At 47.1% G+C, this 22482-nt stretch overlaps 1 protein-coding gene across 1 annotated transcript in view; it reads left to right on the top strand.

Moving 5' to 3' along the window:
• The window catches only part of LOC144132719 (uncharacterized), an 85492-nt gene extending 65874 nt beyond the window's left edge, over window positions 1–19618 (top strand). The window contains exon 5 of the mRNA XM_077665323.1: window positions 19487–19618. The gene's annotated coding sequence lies outside the window, so the exon portion shown is untranslated. The remainder of the gene's footprint in view (window positions 1–19486) is intronic.
• Window positions 19619–22482: the final 2864 nt, after the last annotated feature.

The following is a 22482-nucleotide window of genomic DNA, read 5'->3' as shown; positions in this document are numbered from 1 at the left end:
TTCGTCGTCATCGACGACAGGTTCTTCGCCCGTTACCTGCGCGATGATGTCCTCGTCGGTCAAAGCACCACACACCACTGCACTGTTGTCTACGTCGATGTAGTCGTCGAAGCTGACATCTTCCAGCGCATCACGCAAACCTGCGGGGATGATCCACTCCTGACTTGGCTCACAAGCTGCTTCCGTGCCTGGGCCCTCATCGGCCACACTGAAGCCACAGTGCCGGAAACAGTTAGAAACTGTTGCTGCCATGACCTGATCCCAGGCACGCACCAACATATGCAAAGCTGTGAGCAGTGTCACAGAGTAGTCCGTGCCCGCGCACAAAACCAAGCGTTCCAACATGTGGCGCCTGTAAAATGACTTTACATTCTTAATAACGCCCTGGTCCATGGGTTGCAGAGCTGCAGTTGTGTTCGGCGGGAGAAAGGCCAGCTTAATAGTCTTCAGTTCCACATCAACCATGTGTGCGGAACAATTGTCCACAATAAAAAGAACCTTTCTTCCACTCAGTTCAAACTTGCGGTCGAGCTTGATCAGCCACTGTCTGAATATTTCCCGCGTCATCCACGCTTTACGATTAGCGGTGTATTCCACTGGCAGCGTCCGGATGTTCTTGAAGCAGCGAGGCTTCAGGGCCTTACCTACGACGAGCAGGGGCAGCTTCTCCGTCCCGGTCATGTTTGCTGCGACCAAGACGGTTACGCGCTCCTTGCTACGCTTCCCGCCTGCACATCTGTCTCCCTTGTAAGTCATCGTCTTACTTGGTAGCAGCTTGTAGAAGAGCGCTGTTTCATCCGCATTGAATATATCATGCGGCGAATAGGCTTCCAGGTACTCCCGCAAAGCACCCATTTGCCACGTCGTGCATGTCTCGCTGTTGACATCTTTGCTTTCACCCGACAAAGCGCGAAACACGATGTTGTGCCTGTCCCGGAAGCGATGAAGCCAGCCTTCTGAGGCGTTGAAACCTTCGATGTGAAGGCGAAGCGCGTAGTCTGCTGCCTTCGTCATGACCATCGGGCCACTCACTGGAATGTCCTGGCTTCTCATCTCTCTTATCCAACTGACCATCGCGTGCTCCAATTCCGGGTGCTTCGCAGGCCGAAGTCTCTTGCGACTGCTGGCGAAAACTTCGTTTTCATAGGCATCCTCAATCGCTCTCTTGTTCTTGATATAAGTTGACAGCGTGCTTTTAGGGATGCCATGCTTCTTCGCAATTTCCAATTTGCTTGCCTTCCCGGCATCCACTTCACGAAGGATTTCTACCTTCTCCTTGAGCGTTTTGGCGCTGTAGCCTTGGCCGCGAGAAGACATTGCGAACTCCGCAACGATCGAAGGAAACAGCTCTTAAGACTCGATGCACGGATCGCACAGCAGCAGGACGATTCCGGAGCGTCGAAGAAAATACTAGGCCTAGTGACACGACACAAAGGGCGACCCGGCACAAAGAGCAACCCACAAGAAAAAAGAACCTGTTGCTACTCGCGACACCTCGCTGCCCTCGCCCCCTCGCTCCGCTCATCCGGGACTGAGCTGATGGCGATGATAGTGGGTGAGCTGGATTGGAGCGTTCGCGCCACCTATCGTTACACAAAGAAAGCTTGTAGTAAAGTATGAAATATCACCACGCGGCAGCGCGCAGTTCGAATTATCCATGGAGGAGCTGACGTGCGGACGAAATAACGAGTTGGTTTACCCATAGACACCTATGGAGCGTGGCCGGACCGTAACGGTCAGTTCGAATTATCCAAAAGTTCGAATTAACGAGGTGCGAATTAACGAGCTTTCACTGTATTCAAAAATCGTATTAAAAACGGACTCCAAAAGATCGCGAATAATACATACTTGGCACAGAACTTGCTTTTATTAAAGCACTTTAAAATAATCCATCACTTTGCGCTGCACTTTTTGCTTTTCGAGGTCCTGCAGCAAGCTTTTTTGGAACTCGTAAAAACGAGTAGCAGTTTCCTCACTGAGCTCCGCAGACGCGACAAAGCCACGAAGCCCGTCCAAAGCTTCGAGTGCACCGTCAGTATTTAATGGCCGATGATCGCTGCTGCAATCTCCGGCGTCTTGGTTGTCGTCGTCGTCGCTCTCCTCTTCAGCGGTAACATCTGCAATGATGTCTTCGACGGTGCGCAATTCACATGTCGCCAGTTGGTCGTCCGCCGATACAAACTCTTCCGGAGACGCGTCGACATTGAGGTCACCCCAGTCCGGGATGTCAATCTCTGCGCCGTCATCTCCATTTTCCTCAGTATCGCCAGGTGCACAAAAAAAGCCACACTTCTTGAAGCAGTTGGCGATGGTGTCGGGTTTGACGCGATCCCATGACATCGCCAGAAAATGGATGGCATCAAGAAGATCCAACTTCAAGCTGGCATCTTTCCGGTCAATCTTGGCCAAAAAGCGTCAGACCAACAAGCTCCTAAAGTGAAATTTCACGTTTCTAATGATTCCTGCATCTAGGGGCTGCAAGTGGCTGGTGCAGTTGGGCGGCAGGAAAATTACTTTTACGTTTTGCAGCCACGAAGTATCGACAGGGTGCGCGGCACAATTGTCGAGAAATAGAAGAATTCTACGGTTCGCGGCACGCATCCGGGCAACCAGAAGGGTGAGGAACTCTGTGAAAAGGGCTCCGGTCATCCATGCCTTCTTATTCGCTTTGTAAATGACAGGAAGGCGTGGGTTATGCGAAAAGCAGCGTGGCTTCCAGTATTTGCCAATGACAGTAGGCTTGAGCTTCTCGGTTCCATCAGCGTTGCAGCACAACAATACGGTGACTCTTTCTTTGCTTTTTTTTCCGCCTTGACACGTCTCACCTTTTATGCTGAGACTTTTCTCGGGCTGAAGGTTGATGAACAACCCAGCTTCATCTGCGTTGAACACGTCCCTTGGCTGGTACTGAGCAATCACCGCCGGCAGAGTCGGAAGCCAGTTGGAGACCTGATCTTGGTCGGCAGACTTCCCTTTGCCGGAAACGGTTTTATACGACAGGCCATGCCGTGTTTTAAAACGATGGAGCCACCCGCCCGAAGCTTTAAAATCTTCGATGCCCAACAAGAGTGCTATCTCTTCAGCTTTCTCGCGAACAACTGTCCCGTCCACGTTCACGCCCGCCGCCCTTGCTTCCCTGAACCATGCCAGAAGAAGCTCTTCCATCTTGCCATGCTGGGCGCCCCTTGTTTGCTTCACGCCGGCGCCGAAGACTTGAATATTCTTCTGAATTTCTTCTCGCTTGCCGACGATCGTGTTCAGCGTGGAGACAGGCAAACAAAGTTCGCGTGCCAGGTCGACACGTTTCTTCTGCGGATTTTCGTCGAATTTTGCGAGGATGTCGAGTTTTTCTTTCAGCGATAACGCTTTGCGCTTTCTAGACATGGTGAAGTGCACGGGTGAAACGTGGCACCAAAACAGAAACGATAAGGGCGAAGTGCAAGCTGAACGCTCGAAACACCAAAATGGCAACGAGAAATGGCAAGCACAAAGCCAACAAAGCCTACAGCATCGTCAATGCATGCGCCAATCACTGCTTCTTGGTCACGTGATTTTACCGTGAGTACTGTCTTAGGATAGATGGCGCTAAAAACCTTCGGTGCGCTTCGGTGCGTTTGGTGTGCGAGCTTGCGAAAATTGCTCCCAGAGGCCGCCACACTGCTGCAGGCGCTGTGCGGAGGCACGGCCGGACTCTAGCCGAGCCGAGCCAGGCCGAGCCTCGAGCATACAAAGCGCGCGTCGCCGCGTCTTTAGTCCGCCGTGCCTGTCGTTTCGCTCGATGTTAATTTCAGTAGCTCTGCCCACCCGCTGCAAAGGACTGGTTCTGATGTCATCATCATACAGAAGACGTTTCCGGGATCGTATTATCTAAACCGACGTGGAAATACGATCGTATTAGCTGTACAAAAATGCATTTACCTCTATAGGGCATCAGCCGGGAACGAAAAAAAAAAACGTATTATGCCGAAAAACGTATTTAGCCGAATCGTATCAACAAGATTTCACTGTATGCTGCCAGGACCGCCAGTACGTGGGCTTGAACCATAGCCTCCTCCATTTTTTCATGCCCGCTCAACCGCGGGGAATGCCGTTGTTAGGTGCCGTTCGCGCTAGTATGCGAAGCTGCTGGCGAGTGGCGCGCGCAGCCCTGGGTGGAGCAGACGACACGGCAGAAGTTGCACGCAAGCGCTGTGCGCAATTCTGCTACTGTGTATACTCCTCTTCTTTTAGTAAAGCATGCGTGATATGCGGACACGATCATGAAAGTGCTAAGTTGTTTTTGTTAAGCCATGTGCACATATACTTTAATAAAAGCTGCTCATCAAGCAAATTATGAAAGCGGCGGCCGGGTATACAGATCGAACGTTGCGGCAGTACCCAGATGAATTCCTCAGTTTGCAGCTTTATCGACGATAATTATTAGTGTGCTTCTTTGTACAAAACGCGCATTCTCGGCAAAAGTCGTATCTTATCCAGTATATAAGCAGAAAAATTAAGGAAGCATTTTCGTGAGTGATGAGTGGATAGAAACCTTGATGTGAACGGCTTCACTACGTCGTTCCTGTCAGTCACTGATAAGGCATAGTTCACAAAAACAGGCCGGAAAAACTTTCTGCAGATTAGTTTTAGAAGCTGGCTGTGGTGGTCATTGCAAGCAAGCTCACATTTCAGTGCACCATGTTCTGCAAGAGCATCAACTGCATTGTTGACTGCAACTTGCAGGGGTTTTGCTAAAAGCCTCCTTTTGTTGAGCAACACCTCGACGAAGTTCTTCAGAGCGTACAGAACGTACAGAAACTGCGTTTAAGGATAAAGGAGGCCTCCTCTGTCCTGATGACGGATCAAACTGTCATTGGGCACAGATGAGGCTGGTCGCATAAGAAGAGCAGTGCAGCTGCTGCAATAAATTTTTCTTGAACAGCGAGAGCCAAATATCCTTTAACATTGCAAGTGCTGCACTGTCTGGTGCTGGCAGCAACGTTTTCTCTGTCCTGAGACGGTCTTCTGGGAGACTTTTCGCCTCCGGTGGAAAGCAGTCCGCGCGCTGGGCGACTGCAGGTTTGTGTGTACTGCTCAGGGCTCCAAGTGCTTGCCTTTCTGTTCCTATTATGTTGCTATCTTTGGAAGCACTCTAAGCCAGTTTTCAAGGCTTTTTCTACAGTAGCGAGTACTGCTCTATCGTCTGTCTGATCATTGCTTCCAGCAGACCACCTTAACTGCCCAAAAAACGACTATGGGGTCTGAAGCTAACTTTCTGGTCGAAACAGACTTGAACCCTTCATTAGCAATGAGGTACCTGACGCATTCCACGTTTGATTTTGTCGTCATCACAAGCCTGTTACGCTTTGCATGGTGCAGATCACTTCTGTTACTATGCTCGCCCTGGAAGGGTTGTCCCACGTCCTAAAACTGGTTTTCACTCCCCGCTTTCCGTGAAGAAACAAACGAGCATTATAGACATTTTCACGAAGTAAAGGTATGTGATAAAAAAATTCACATGCAGTTTTTGTTGCTCATTTGATAATTCAACATTTGGATAGATTGGACATTTTTCTCACTCCCATGAGATCCAAATTAACGGGGTTTTGCTGAACAAAGTAAACACTCCTCAGATTCCTGCACAGGCTTGCTTTTTTAGTGAACTAGTGTGTGTGTTGTGTTTTGTGCGTGATGACAACTAAGGCCATCACGCACAAAGCTCAAGGTATAAGGAAATTGTGGCAAGGGCTGCCGGCACTTCATTCCCACGGCTGCTGGCTTCAGTTGCATTATGCACAGGTTGTGCATACAAGCCATCAAACTCGCGCTCTTCCTGTACCCACTGTTGTTCTGTGGGGCTTACAGATGTAGTGCAGAACACAGGCTGCTCTGATGGCTCGCTTTGCGGTTGGGAGTTTGCACTCCATTCGCTTCATGACAAATCTGAAGTGAGCCTTTCACTTGTCCGAAGGTATTCTCTACTATCATTCTTGTGTTTGACAAGTTATAATTGAATTCTGCTTCTTTAGCCTGGAGGAGCATTCACAAATGGCTTCAGAAGATTTGAAGACAGTGGGAAGCTTGGTCACAAAGCACCAACAGTTGCACAGCTACTCCCTTGACTGACACGGGTGACTGGTGGAAGTCGCTCTCGATGTGCTTTATCGTGGCACCTTCCAGGGCTCCCCACATTTAGGTGCCTTAAGCTGTACTTGTGGTCAGCAATGGCCTTCACATGCATAATGAAATTCCCACAACCCACAAAAATGGAGCCCATGTGTTCAGCTGTGACATGCAATATCTTAGCATGTGTTGAATGTTAAACTCCTTTCAGCATGTGGCTTGTTACCATGACTGAAAGCAAAGCACCATACAACGTAAACCAAAGCACCAGTCACTGCTCATTTTATTTCTGGGAGCACGTTTCTAGTACCAAAATCATACACTTTTCCCTCTCAGCAGCTTCTTCTTGTACCTTCATTGCCCTTTCCTCAAACTCAAATACTTTTTGCTTTGAGTGTTCCAAAGCGATGCGCAGCTTCCGCTGCTCTTCAATAAGCTGACTCAGTAACGTATTTCGTTTGTGGCCTTTCTGGACGAATGGAAGTGGGCTGCTGCTTAGGCATCAACTGCTTCTCCGCTGGGTTTATTGGTCCCGAATAAACAGTTGCTCCTGAAATCTCGTCAGGGCTGCCAGGGGCGATGGGCCGCTGCATATCTAGTCTGCATGGCCCGAAGGATCCCTACATGCTTTAGTATCAGCCATGCACTATAGCCAAGTGAAGCAGATCATATAATTGTAGTCGGAGTTTACTCACAAACACAAGCCATGCCAGACAATGATATACAAGCTATGTAGCATACTGTGATGAACACATATTAAGCTTGTGCCATCATCATATGAGAGCTAGTAAAGAAAGATGCCGCTTCAGAATGGTACTCCATGTACATGCACATATTTTTTGCACTGGTTTTCTAGGCGAACAAAATATTCTCATATGTCACAATAGTACTGACTGAAAACCATGAAGGTGTGATTGCAGTTGACAGCCTGTACACGCAGCTTTATTTTTCTTACCTTTTAAGCAGTGGCTTGCTGGCGACAGACTGTTTCTTTTGCCAGGCTATTGTCATTGGCATGAAGTGTGCCTAGGAATTGGTGCAAATCCCAATAAAATTTCAATGTGATTCCTCCTTGCACCGTTTTCTTGCTCAGCTCCCTAAAAGTAATTTGTTATTGTTTGTGAACTTTTCATGATTACTACAAGATTACAATGCTTAAGGAGAGAAGGACTGCGACCGCATGATAAAAGCCACTGTGATTGAAACAGATTGGCACACTGTCATGTAAGTAAATGCTTGATTGTGTGTTGGCTGCTGTCACCTTACACAGCGAAGACTGCCGAAGAAGTGGTGCTCCAGCTGCTCCATTTGCACCATTCTGACACATTTCCATTTTGCTGCATCAGCCTGCTCCAAAAGCGGAAAATTGATCAATATTGCGCCTTAGCTATGCCAAAAAGAAGACACGGTCACGGGAAAACAGCTATTTTTCGAACCATTCAGGCTTTCAGTTGGCAACCTACTAAAATGTTTCTGCAGTTGGCAATCCAGTGTGCTGGTGGGCTGGCTTGTGGTAGAATTTAGCAGCCAGTTCATTCGAGCACATAGAGGAAGGAAAGAACTCAGGAGAAATGGTTGTCATTTTTTAAAGCTGGCTTCCCCCTGCCCCCCCCCTCCCCCCCCCCACTTGGCTGCCATATCAGCACGCTTGCATATGCGTAGCAGGCATTGCAAACAGACAATGATGCTGTGCGTAGCGTTACTATTGGCTGTGCCTTCGGCCAAAGACTCCCAGTAGTCCTTGCGAAAGCGCATGACTTCCGACACACTTTTTGGTGTGCAGTTCGGAGAGCGAGGGCCTGTCCAGAGTTTTCCTTCTTCCATGTTCACGCATTATGTCAGTTGCTTCAAAACATTGCATTGTGTAAGTCAACCCTGCAGCGGGCTGAAGTCATATCTTCGGGGTTGAAGAACAAAAACTTGGAGCAGGTACAACAAGGTCAAGCTTTGTTGGAACAAGGGAATTTCAGCCTTGCTGATTCGCTTTGCGAGCTTCATGAATTTGTAAAAAATTCCAAAAAGCGTTGATACTTCAAACATGAAAAAAAGGATAGTTCAAGTGAACGTATCCAAGCATGCTTGGCTGAACTTGAATGCAAGAGAGTGCCAGCATTAGTAAAATGTTTGTCACTGTTTTTTGTGAGCACCTGTATTTTTTTCTTCCTAGCCACATATGGCTGAACATGAGCTCATTATTCACAAACTCTTCTGAGTGGCTCCTTTATTCCATTCGTGCTGCTCCCAGGTTGCTCCAGAATGACCATTCTGATACAAAGGTGCTCAAAAATTAAGTCTTTTCTGCTCCAAAAATTGCTCCAGAGCTTGAAATGGCTGGACCACCATTGCTGAAGGAAAAAAAAGTGGAGGGTAAAAAAGTAGCTTCTTACACAAGCTGTCTGGCTAGTAAATTTTCCCTCTGAAAGTATCGGCAATGTGCAGCAGCAAAGAAGCGCTCCACGAGAGCAAGGCCTACAGCTGCATCGGCAGCCTTAGGTTGCGGCTTGTCTTCAACGTCGTCGCTTTCCTGGGTCGATCCCTGAGGCCGAATATCCACAATCTCGCTATCTGTCAGTGCATCGCACGTTTCGACCGCCTTGCCTGCGGCGACGTAATCTTCAAACTTGACGTCCCCGAGAGCATCACCAAAATCAGTGCCGTCAAGCTCACTTGTTGACGCTTCCTCCGATGAAATTGCAGAGGCATCCTCTGAAGAAGCTGCCACAAAACCTCAAGCCCTGAAGCAGTTTGCGATTGTTTCTTGCTTCACACGATCCCATGCTCACGCTAACATGTGGATGGCACTGAGCAGGCTCACCTCTTAGTTTGTGGAGTTATCCATACACAAAATCGCGTGCTCAAGGAGGTGCCGTCTGTACAAGACCTTAACATTCTTGATGATGCCTTACTCCATTGGCTGCAAAACAGATGTGTTTGCAGGCAAAAATGCAAGGCATACTGCACTCAAGTCTGGCACATTCACGTGAGCACTGCAGTGGTCCACAAGAAACACCTTGCGGTTCGAAGAAGCAAACCTGCGGTCCAATTTGGTTATCCAGCTCTTGAAGATATCGGCCGTCGTCCATGCTTTTTTTTTTGTCTCATAGTCTACAGGCAGCGTCTTTATGCCTTTGAAACATCTCGGCTTGGCGGCTTTTCCGATCACAAGTAGGCGATATTGTTCCTCGCCAGTCATTCGTGCTCGTTTTATACCCACAAGGGGAAAGGGCACACAAGTTCCCAGCATGCGCGCCACAGACAGGGCTTTCAAAGGGCTTGAGCGTTCCAAGGACTGGACGATTGCTTTGCAAGCAGTGGACGACTTCTCTCAAGTAGTCCTTATTAGTTTCTTCTGCCAAACGCTTCAATGTTGCTTCGCTGACAAGTGATGAAAGAACACTTACAGTGTGAACTTCCACGTCATCATAGGTGTTGCCTTCATTTGGGTTCTCGACGGATGCTCGAGACAGCATGTCAACAACAACCAAGCATTTTCCTGGAACAAATTGCAGCTTGTGGTGGTATCCGACCAAAGAAAATCGCTCCAATCTGGGAGGCATCTCTCCAATCGGCTTTTACGAGAGCGATTAGGGGTCCATGTTCTGTCTCAAGCACAACATTATGTCCGTATGCAAAATTATCGAATTTTTCGCACCCGAAGACGGCAGCCATAGCCTCTTTTTCTATTCTATTTGCGACTATCTTCACTGCCTTTCGGTCAGGGCGCGCAAGGCATAAACAATGGGTTTCCAACACTCCTCGCGACTTTACCAAAGAGCGGCGCCTCGCTCTTGTCCTATATGAAGACGACGACGAGCTCTTTACCTACAGCATGACAACAAAAAGGTTGTGCTGGATTAGGGACTGGATTTTCCGCAAAGATAGCGGGATTCAAAACCAACTTTACAAAGAACGTTTTCTGTTCGGGAAGGCAAAATTCAGACTCTTGCTGCGCATCAGTCAAAAGCAGTTTGCCCAAATTCTCTTGCGCGTTGCTCCGGTGATTGCTCGAGGAGCTACGAATATGCGACAGCAAATGTGTGTGTACTTCACAGGCAAAGGCGCTGTGCCATCCAGCAAAAGTCTGCGCATGTTGGCACAGGACTGTATTCTACAATTGTGCGTAGACATGTACTGCATGCCCAGACCATTTGCGTTGCTCATGCAGGCCAAATAATACAACATCAGGAAGCCGAAGTGTGGTTTATTACATGGCCAAATGCTTCTCTAGCATGATCAGTAGCTTTCTCCAGCGAATAAGCTTAACACCACTTAAATTCCTCAGTATCGCTGGACTCGCATGCAGTCCTTTTCCACGGAAGCAGATTGCACTTGCCGCAGGCAATGCGATGAGCACGTGCGTTGGCTTTCAAGCAACCTTCTGTGCAAGAAAGGAATGACATGCTTGCCGTTTTCTGTGGCAGTCCACACACGTCACTGGAAGAACAGTGGGAGGGAGGGGGCACAGTGTCCAAAAACTGAAATGTACAAAAAAATCATCTCCCCACGTACATCTCTTTGGGGCCCTGCCCGCTCTTTCACTGGGACATTTTTCCCTTTGCAGTATGTTCATCGCTTGTTCGCAAACTGGGCATTCAAGGCCTCTCTAATGAATAGGAAAAAACTTGTAAATTTCCAAACGCATTACACAAAATAAACTTGAGTGCCACTACACACTGAGATGTCGAAACTGTGGTGATTTCTTATTTCATCCCGTGCCACTGTGCATTTCGCTTGAGCTTTCTCAGCTTGCGCAGCTCGCCTCAGTAGTCAAGCCAATGTTAAAAAAGAAAACGGAGCTAGTATGAGAAAGGCAATGACAAACAGTGTAAATATAGAAGTCAGCGACGAGCGGTAGCCACGCAGGTGTTTAAAATGAAGCGGCTAATAAAACAAACAAAACGAGAGTATGTATGAGTGACACAACATTTGAGTGAAGAATGCAGCTGTTTCATGCTGCAAACACAGTAAAATAAAAGCATACGGACCAACAGTGGCGTGTAGGCAGGCCATGTCTCCTTCATTTGGTCTCGTATTTGAGCCCACAGCACCTGCTTCTTCTGTGTGTTTAAATAATCATCCTGGCTTGTATCCCACAGAGTCGGAAACTCTTTAACAAGAGAAATAAAATAAATTATCCTTTCATCCGACCACGAGGTCATTTTAGCGAATGTAGTGCAGCTTATCAAAACTGCGCCGGCACAATGTCACTCAGCAAAATGCAGCAGCCGAAATATTGGGAAGAGCGGTGGTTGCCAGAGCTAGCACCCACATTTTCATGGACCACTCCTAATGCGAGAGGAGAGGCACCTGAACTTCCTTGCTTGTCCAGTCTGTGAGCCGACAGCGTGCCTCCCAATGTTGTGACACATGAGCACATGATGCACAGGTGAACGGACCGTCGTGCGAAACCAGGGTTCTTTGATGGTGATTTAAAGGTCCATTGAGTTTATGGATCCTCCTGATCACACTCTCATTGAATGTCCGTTGTGTATCACTGGTTTCAGGCGTCGACCTCGGAACATGCTAAAAAATTTCCTTCAAACACTCCTTATTGCAGAGTCACAGCCATGGAAATTGCTATGCTTCTCTCACCTATGCTCTTACAAGCGATTCCTATTGTTACTTCATTTGGAAATGTGCCATCTCCACTCACTCACAATTATCTTGGAAGCACAAAAATGCTCAGCACTGTTACAGTGAACTAGAATATTGGGTAGTGTGCTCACTAAGTGGCAGCTCAATGAAGAGGGGTGGCCCCGCGAATGTCGACAGACTTCTGCTTCGCAGCGCCGACACAAGGCGGCGCCACAGTAGAGTTCATGGTAGGATTTGTTGTCGCTGTCGTTGCGCCGCGTTTGTACTTGCGGGCTCGTTGTTGTGAATTAAAGTAAATGATTTTTTTACCAAAAGGAAATGGCGCATTATTTGTCTCACATATCGGCGGACACCTGAACTGGGGTCGAAAGGGGAGGGTTAAAGGAGGGACTGAAAGCAGGAAGGAAGAAAGAGGTGCCGTAGTGCAGGGTTCTGGAATAATTTCGACCACCTGGGGATCTTTACCGTGCACCGACATCGCATTGCACAAGGGCGCCTTTTGCATTTCGCCTCCATCGAAACGTGGCCGCTGTGGTCGGGTTCGAACCCATGTACTCCGGATCAGTAGCTGAGCGCCTAAACCATTGAGCCACCGCGGCGGGTCTGGTTGTTGTTCTGTTGTGCGGTTTTGCGCTGGTTTGCGCGCTTCTTAGGGTCACTTGACGTTTTTGTTCACGTATGGTGACGTTCAGGCATGAAGACATTTTTAACATTCCTTGACAATTGGGAGAGGCTTGTAAAAAGTGGTCGTGGTTTTCTGAGCACCTCAACAGCCGCTGTTCTTCGTTGGAATATTTTCAGCACACTTCAACTGTTGGCATACCTGACAGAAAAGCTGAAGTACAAATGTCTGATGACTTCAAAGCTTAGCCAAGATCCTCTTGATAATCTATTCGGAATCATAAGGCAGTCTTGAGGATGCAACCAGCACCATACACTGACCCAATTTTTAATCCTAGGCTATTGCCTTTCATTTTATGGGCTCATAAGATGAGTATCGCAAAATAATCATCCTGAGACAGTGCTAGATTCTCTGCTAGACGTTGCAGGCGGATGTGATATGGAGCATGCCCAGATAAGCAGCCTTAAAATGCAGTGTCATGGCCTTCCAACAAGAACAGAATTCATATTGCATGCCAGTGCATGACCACGATGAGCACGTTGCTAAAAGTGACTAGACTTTTTTTCTACCTGGCAGGGTATGTTGCACGTAAGTGTGTATTGAAGACAAATTACCAAATGTGCATAACCTTGCTTACAATGTAGTCTCCCGATGAAAACTTTCTTTGCGAGGCAGACAAAATATCGTGGCCATGGAGGGCTGCGCTGTACCCATCGGCGCAGCTTTACGGCTTTATGTTGAAACTTGGAAACTTCTTCATAGAATGATTTATCTGGAATGAATTGCATTCCGAAGGTATTCTTGATGTGTTGGATGTGGCTAGAAGTAGACTGCAGAAAGAAGTTGGTTGCCCCGTTCATGCAGAAGGCCTCTCTGAAGAAGTAATGAGATTTTAATTAATAACTAGACTTCTCTGTGTGAAAGGAGTCAAATAAATCAGCGAGCATTGAAAACTAAACATTCGACAGATTTGCCTGTCTGGTTGCGTTTGAAGACTTATAATAAACTGCACAGCTCCAACCAAAAACTTAAATTGTTTGTCACCCCTGATGAAGGAGCCGAGCCAGCTTCGAAACGTTGGGTCTGATATGAAATTTTTTTGGTTGGAGATGTGCAGTTTATTGTATGAGCGAGCATATATATGCAGTGTTAACAAATCTGCCTCATGTGTTTCAAACAGCAGTGGCTGCATGGCTGCCCCAATAAATAAGAAGTCACTGTTTATGTTGTGTCTAAATGGCTTGCAGATGTGTGTCTACATGCCGAATTCCTTCTACCTATCGTTTTCCTAACCCTCTGCACATAATTCAGCACTGTGGACTTCTAAGATAACTTGCTTCCAGGTGATGTAGTGTTTGCGGACCGAGGGTTCAATGTGTCCGAAAGTGTCGGGTTTTACTATGCTAAACTTCATGTACCAAGATTCACAAAGGGAAAGAAGCAACTGTCCGCAGCAGACGTTCTGACCACGAGGAAACTAGCAAATGTAAGGATCCACGTTGAGAGAGTTATCGGGCTTATCAGAAATAAGTATGTTATTCTGAAAGCCACACTGCCCATTGACTATGTTGTTTGCAGATCTGGAGATGATTTGACACCTCTCGACAAGATTGTGACTGTCTGCTGTGCCCTTTCCAACCTATGTCCTTCAATAGTAGCATCACTTACAGTACAATGAAGACCAGGTGCCTTTCTTGGCTGGGGAATGATAATGGAACTTTTAGGCTTAAATCCCACCAAAAAACTTTTTTATACATGTAATTTCACCTTAGGGGTGGATTCAATTAGGTGTGCTGCATTAGCCTTTCGTAATCATCAGCCTGACTACACCCACTGCAGGGCAAATGCCTCTCCCATGTCTCCAATTAACCCTGTCCTTTGCCAGCTGTGCCCACCCTATGCCTGCAAACTTCATTTTGTCCGCTGTTGGAATTCAGGTAGCAGCATCCCACCACTGCCACCAGTTGGGATTCAGGTAGCGTGACTGGGCAGGAGAAGAAACGAGGACGATCAGAGGAAGAAAACTTGGAAAACTTTATACAAGGACTATTTACATTATGTACAAGTATGGGCAACTGAGAGTGCTTCTCAGTAAAGAGCTTCATAGGAGTCAGGAGTCTCTGGTATTTCTCAAGAAGGGGGCTCTCTCTGGCATCAAACCAGCAGCTCCTTAAATACTCTTTGTATTCTCCTGATCCCTAGCTGGGGAATACAGTTCGAAGAATGATGTCCAATCACACGATGGCATTGATGGTACAACCCACGGCAGGGCGGTCCTGAAGCTTCTTCGCAGCTCGGTCGAGGGAAAGGGAACAGGACCCGGTCACGTTGTCGTCCCCGTGGCTTCCAGGTGGCCGCGCACGTGCGTCCGGAGTGCAGCTGCATGACACAGGAATGCTGGCTGTCTCACCGCAGGTGTCGAAAGATCCTGCGCTGGTGACCGGAACGAATACGCTTATGGGTTTTCGAAAGATCCTGCACTGGTGACCGGAACGAATACGCTTATGGTTGTCGCTGGCATTCCTGTTGAACACTATCGTTGCTATGGGGACGCTATCGTCGCTGCTTCCGGCATTCCTGTTCGAACACGTGAGGACGCTATTGTCGTTCCCTCTGGCAGTCCTGCAGTCACGTCTCTTCACCGATTTCCACAGCAGGAAGGAAGCGCGATCACAAAACTGCCCACCTAACCTTCTGCCACCCCCTGCTGCTGTTACCTTCTCTTGGAATTCACTCCATTACCCTTAAGGACCAGTCGTTATCTTGCCTTCGCATCGCATGCCCTGCCCAAGCCTATTTCTTCCTCTTCATTTCGACTAGAATGTCATTAGTTCGTGTTTGTTCCCTAACCCACTCTGCCCGCTTCCGGTCTCTTAACGTTACACCTATCATGTTTCTTTCTATGGCTCGCTGCATTGTCCTTAAGCTGAGTCCTTTTCGTTAGCCTTCGAGTTCCTGCCCTGCAGGTGAGTACCAGTAAGATAAAGCTGTTATATGCTTTTCTCTTGAGGGATATTGGTAAACTGCCATTTATGATCTGAGAGAGCCTGCCATATGTGCTCCACCCCATTCTTATCCTTCTAGTTACTTCCTTCTCATGATCCAGATCAGCTATCACTACCTGCCCTAAGTAGACATCCAGCACCTCGCTGCCAAATGTGAACAGCTGTTCCCTTGATAGACCGTTGAACATTACTTCGGTTTTCTGCATGCTAATTATTAGACCCACCATTTTGCTCTGCCTCGCGGTATGCAGTTCACACCTCCTGAGTGACTCAGCAAGGCAATGTCATCAGTGAATCACGGATTATTTAGGTGCAAAGCTATCCTCGGCACTGTGTCTTGCATAGCTTTGTACCGTCAGTGTGGTTGCCCCTCAGATTTTTGTCAATGTTGCATTGTTTCTGCTCCATTTGTTTTCTTTGGAATGCGTACATTTGCAGTCTCAGCATGGCAAAGATGAAATATTCCTGTTAACCATCAACAATAAAGAAAAGGGGCACAATCGACATTGTCCCCTTCTTCCTATTTTGTCATAGGTATACCATACTCTGTGGCCTGCATTGAATATATACACCTCTTGCACATACGAATCTGTTAATGTCTTTACCACTACACATATTATAACATCTTGAGATGTATACATTTTTCTGATTTGATTAGGGTTGTAGATGGATGCCAATAAAGTGGTTTTACAATGCACCTTCAACACATTTTTGTATTCCTGCAATTGTCAGCTGTATGTTTTGTTCATTGCTGTCATTGATGCTAATGTGTAAAGATGCACAGCGTCATGTCACAGAGGGATTGAAGAAGGCAGGGTTCCTTTGTATTGTATTCCTTTGTATTTTCTTGGTATTGGCAACAGAGAAACTGGAAGCCTGAACTGCACTTAAGAAAAAGAAGACTAATCAGTCTTGTTTTCATTGCATTTAGGACAAAAGCATTTTTTTTGCTCTCTGCTTTCGCTTCAGTTTAACACAGAAGTGGAACCACTTGTACTGGCATGACGCACTGTCACAAGCAACCATTCTGCCAGTATCCGGTCGACTGCAGAAACAGTTTTCTACACGATCGGATGGCTTGTCCTCTAGACTGTTTTGTTGCCTTGTGTAATAGGGGCTGTACAGTTCAGGTAAAATTGCCCTCTGAGAAAACTGCCTCGCACGAGCAAATATGTCAGTGCAAAACTGCTCATCACACCTTACTCTCTCAATATGTAGCACATTCGGTCCCCACACCACGAAGTCACAGAATTCAACCTGACACACTTTCATCTGAGTCTGGATTTGATAGTAGTAAGCATGACTTGTGTCAAGCTTAAGTGTTCCATTGATATTACTCAAACACGATTTCTTGGTGGTGACATCCTCACCATATTTCAACAAAAATGGACACTTCAACTCCACAACACCTCTACCACAGCAGCTGCATGTCACTATGGCATCTGGTGATGCATCAACAAATGGATAAGCAGTGCTCAGGCGCAGCTCTGATCTTCGGCATTGGAAGCCGTGGTGCTGTATGGCTTCTTTAGCTTTAGAAGCCTCAAAATCGTCTTGGTCATGTTTCAGACCCCACATAACAGCAGGCACATTGACAGAATTTCGTTCAGGGCAACATAACGACTTCAATAATGACACGCTGGGGCTCTCGAACTTGTATGACACACCCTTTTCATAACTGAAGCTGTCACTGCCTGCTCTGTAAAGGAACCAGTCCGGTGAGTTGCTCTGGTGCCTTGTTGCAGCCTCAACTGATTTTACTGTGTCCTCTCTGACTGAAAATGTGGACAGAAAGTTGTTGGCCTTTTCCACAGGCATGTCAAGATCATCAGCCAAGTTCTCCTGAGTACAACTTTCTTAAGTGAGCAGGTTGTGTCCGTACGGGCTCCTGAAAACGCTCGTAATATTCTGGAAGCACAGAAAATAGTGCAGGTACAACACTTGTGTTTTGGAAAGCGCTGTAAAGTTCTCCAAGTTCTTCTGTTAGTGGTGGGATATCCATCCATTCGTTTCTTCGCTTTGGTCTCATTTGAGGTGTGGCTGCTGATTGCATTATCCAGCTTTCGCTTTTTCACCCTTGACGAAGTGAAGTTAATATCTTTGAGCCTCTTGAATTGTTCCTTCTCGACCTAGGCAGGAAGCCAGACGTTGCTCTTTGAGGTGCAGCTGGTGGCGTTTTTTTTTCTCACACCAATATCGACTATATAAAGGTAGTAGTAGTAGTAGTGGTTTATTAACTTCATAATAAAAAAGGAAGGGTAAGATTTTTGCTTGCCCCGGAGATGCCATCGATACTGAAGCACCTGAGCTGGGGCAGCGGAAATGATGGATAGCAGGCAGAATGGAGAAATGAAATGGAGGTGAAAAGACAGGAAGAGAGGATGGGGGGAGAGCTAATATACACGAACTTTTTACACAATAAGAAATGTTTGCAGGTAAAAAGGTTTTTCTAATTAGACGAGCGCTTTCTTCGGAACAGTTTGGTGAGCACTGAGCTGCAATGGAACACCATTCAGGCAGTTAACTAGCCGTCTGGTTAACTAATTCCAAACTGGTAACTTTTAGCTAATAGTTTTCGGCTCCTTGTTTTGCTCAGAGGCTTGCAGCCCACCGAAAGCAAAATTCATATCAGTTTTTACGTTTCTCGGAAAAACCCTTCTCGTCGCCGCTGTAATTACAACCATGCCACCAGAAAGAGTGCTAGCTGCGCCTGTTGCAAATAAAGTACCACCAGCCTCGAGACCAGAAATGTGGGCAGCTTAAGGACGTATGTACTGGCGTAACTATCCGACGTTGAAGAGAGGAAGTAGGTTCATAAAGAAAGAACAAGAGAGAAAAACTTGGTTTTCAGGAGGAGGAGGAGAAAGTTTTATTGTACTATGCGGTTTTGCGGCGTCTTCAAAGACGTTCTCTTTTTCGTTGCATCCCCTGTAGTCTTCTCTTCCCACTCATAGTCAGCACAACGAGCGCCGAGCGAGCATCTACACGTAACAAGCGATGCACACCTCTCAATGAACAGCACTCCGTGGTCCAGATTGGCTATAACACAAAGATTAAAACATCAAACATAATCAACCCCAGAATGCGAGTGTGCATTTCCGGGGGCGCCTAGTAAATCGATATTATACGGCGCTAACTTACGCAAATTTCCATTTCGAAAATCTACCCCAGGTGGTCGAAATTATTCTGGAGCCCTCCACCACGGCACCCCCCTCCTCCCCCTCTCCCCCCCATCCTCTCCCTTATGGCTCGGTTCAGGTGCCCAAGGATATATGAGACAGATACTGCGCCATTTTCCTTTCCATAAAACCAATTATTATTATTAAAATCTACCTTGCAGCAAGGAAAAGTCAGCGCATAGCAAGCGGGGAGCGGCTTACCATCACAGGTTTCACACCGATTTCCTTTAGCGCGCCTTAGAAACAACATAATGCGGACGGCTTGCGGGAGGCGCAGCGGTGGAGCCAATGCTGCAACCGGACGGCGCCGTCGGACGGAACTCGGCGTTGTACATGCACTGCATTGTAAATAACTTAGACATTTGCAAAAATAGCAGCTGCGCTCCGCCGATCACCGCGTTGCTTCATTCGTTGCACCCAGGGGCCATTGGAGGCCGTAACCGAGAACTGTGGCAAGCTGTGTGACAACGGCGGAGCGCGGCTAGACTGCCCGTATAAAACAGGTATAAAACAGTACTGGAAGTCGCTGTAGCTCGGCGTGGATGTGAACTAACTGTAAAAGGCAAAAAGTTTACAAACGGTCATGTCTTTTCGTGCAGTTCGTGAAACTTTTATTGATTAGGTTGTATTAGTACTGAAATACATATGTCGACCGTTTTTTCTTTCCTTGTCATTGTTTAATATATCTAACCCCCTACCTGCATTATAGCACAATCTGTTTTGTTTGAGATGTGAATTGTTATTTGTATGCCGCTAGAACTGCCGCTGCTGTCATCGTCGACTTTTTCGGGTGACGAAGCCCGTCAAGCGGTTATTGTGAACCGCTTTTATTTCGTCACCCACGCTTTCTGTAATGGCAAAAAGCGAAATAAACAAAAAAATAAACACAAAAATAAAATGACCAAAAGAGAAATATTAATAGAATTACATATTCTGTGTAGGAAGCTTAGAGGTATGCTGCATACCGCAAGTTCGTCTCGCAGAACAACCAAACTGGAGGAATCAAGCGGCACCGGGAGAACATTGCGCTGATCCTTCGTTCACCAAAGCGCGGGATGGAACTTAGCAAACCAACAAAGCCGGACGGCCGGCCGACTATCCGCGGATGGCGTCACTTCCGCCAGTTCTCCGTTTTTGGTGAGCAAAAGCTGGAGAGCTCATCTTGAGTGCACAACCTCGCGTGTCCAAAAGATGGAATCTTGCCAGCATCCGTACTGACAGGCGACATGAAAATTGTAAAAAAATATTATTGAATTATGGAAACTATAAAGTATAAAACGGATTGGAAAAAAATAAGCTACAAAAGTGAATATTATCAGCCATTATCAAGCAGCCGAACATCAACGACGGATGAGGTTTGTCCACATTCGAATATGCGCAGACTCCGAGGTGTGACCAAAAATTTTCGCACAATCTCTAACCAAACTGGAGCTTTATTTTAGTGTCAATGGATAAGTATTGCGAAGAATACAATAGTCAATTATTCAGAGCAAAACACATCTAACAATCAATCCGAATAGCTTTACATACGCACTGTCAACACAGAAAACGTATGCAAAACGTGGAACTGAACACTGATCAGAGCGGTCGCACATCAATGAAGAAATTATTACAAATTAGCAAGAGGCACAGACAATCTGAACGTAATCTGGAGAGAGACAATAATGAAATATCTACAAGAATGAGAACCGGATATTTACTACGGCGATGGAAAAATATTCGCGTGTTGTGCGGTGTCGGCGCAAGTTGAACACCAGGCGGTCGAAATTATGTCCGAGCCCTCCGCTGCACCGTCTTCGCCCCCACCATTTCCGTCTCTTCCAATAACTTTTCTACCATCACCCAATGCACATTCAACAATCGGCAGTAATCAAAACTAATTGCACACTATCGACATGAAAAACCAACAAGCACGAAAGCTAGTGCCCCGGCAAGCGGTTACACACGCGCTGAAATATACAGAATGAATACCCAGGGGCAGTAGATATAAAAAAATCAACAATGGCCGCGAACCCCAACAGAAAAATTACACCAAATCACATTAAAAAACGCACTTAAGCTACATGCGTACAGTCAACCAATCAACCAAAAGCCATATACTGGATGCTCGGACACTTGTACCGACTCATGTTGTTGCAAGTAGGCTTCACCATGAAAGGAGCCTGCGGTGTAAAATCTCGTACACAATACGCCTGCGGAAGTACTGCATGTGCTTCTGCTCGAAAATAATCTGTACGTCCCGGGTCAGGCACTCGGTGTAGCGACACATAAAGACAGCAGAGTCGCTGGTGTTCTTCCGGAGCGGCACTATACGTGCGTAAAAATGCCAGCCGCTCCAGTCCAGGTCGCAGTCAGGCAAGTGGCTCACCTCTTCCAGGTACTGCGCCAATGCGTTGATGCTTTCAGCACACTTCTGGCGCGGGCCCAGGCTATCGTAGATGACCATCTCGGGCGTCCGGAAATCCACCACAGCGAGCCACCAGTGAGAGGCGTCCTCGGAGACGCATACAGGCTGTGGCTTTCCGAACACCTTGCAGGTGGTTGAACAGTGGCCGCCGGAGAGACGCGTGCAAGACGACTCTGAGAAGGCACAATCGTCCGGAGACGCGCAAGGCGAGTGAAGATAGTTTTGCGCGCACATCTCAGGGCTCCTCAAGAAACGCTTCTGATATCGCCAAAGACGACAACGGCGGCGTCTTTTTATATAAAGGTGGGCTCCAAAATGAGAATAGGCCTGTCCTGTTCCTGCCTTACACGTGCAGTGGGGTGTGAGCACAACCCCACTTTTTTTTACAGAGAATACATACACGTAGAGGCTGGTCTTGCAACCTTTGTGAATGGTTCACCTGCAAGGAAAATATGCCAGTCCAAATTAGCATTGGGCACATCTTTGCACAGGTGCACGTAACTGTCGATCTTGTCGCGCTACCAGACCGTCGAAAACAGCAACAGCGATGAGGTTGATCAGTTAAGGTAGGCCATAAAAACTGCGCGACGCGACAGGCGAGACCTAAATTGTTGGTTGGCAAATCTGTAGCGAGCGGTAACAATCTCTCTATGTGTGACCGTTTCTTTTTTGCGCAATAGCTTGTTAGGTTGCCAAACTAAGGCAAACCAGCAATGGTTCCTTTCATATGCCCATAAAAATAGAATGATTCGTGATTTAATCTGAAATCTTCCAGGTACAGTACATACCAAGAAATGAATCACTAGCCTGGCAGTTTGCAAACAGTTCTTTTTAAAACTTTACTGAGTGAGTACTTACACTCAGTCACTTGTGGATTGAATAAACGTTATTTCTTTACTCTAATCCTTACAAAGATCATAGTCCCACGGCTTACCTCTCCAAGTAGAAGCACCTTATCCTCTTGCAGCCCTTTTGCCGACAGACCCTTCACCCAGCCGCAAGTGAAATAATTATGCGCCTCGGTGGACTTAACTTCCTCAACGCCTTCATTTCCTCAAGGGCAAGAAAGTGTGTGGAGAAAACAAGGTAATTGACGATGTCGCCATAACAAATCTCCGGAAATATGTCGACATCGCTTGTTGTGTCTATTCCCGGCCGCAGCATGAGGGGGTCGATGTTATCACAGAGACGCACGTTTCCCGCATACTGAACGCGCTCAGACCCTGTAAGATCTAAGTCGTAGGTAGCATCTACAGGCTGCTTACTGAGAAGTGGCGGCATGTCACACAAAAGGCAACAAAATTGCACGTGTTACCACTAGCGAACACGAGGAAACGCATGCGACCCGCACTCCGTCAAATCCGTACAGAGGGTGCATTCCAATACCTCCGAGTAGACGGCTACTTAGACGTCTAGCCAGACAGCCACCATCTTGGGACACGTTCCATTTCTCACGAAGCCGTCTAAGATGACTGCTTTGCCAAGTCTACATCGATGCAGGCTAACTTTCCGTCTAAAGATGGCGGAGCTGATGTACGCGGGTAAGCGAGTCGTGCTCTTGCGGGTGTCGGA

Source organism: Amblyomma americanum, chromosome 5 (genome assembly GCF_052857255.1).
Source record: "Amblyomma americanum isolate KBUSLIRL-KWMA chromosome 5, ASM5285725v1, whole genome shotgun sequence".
In the NCBI taxonomy this organism is placed as follows: domain Eukaryota; kingdom Metazoa; phylum Arthropoda; class Arachnida; order Ixodida; family Ixodidae; genus Amblyomma; species Amblyomma americanum.
The sequence above is the reverse complement of the archived record's forward strand: the minus strand, read 5'-3'. Positions and strand labels throughout refer to the sequence as shown.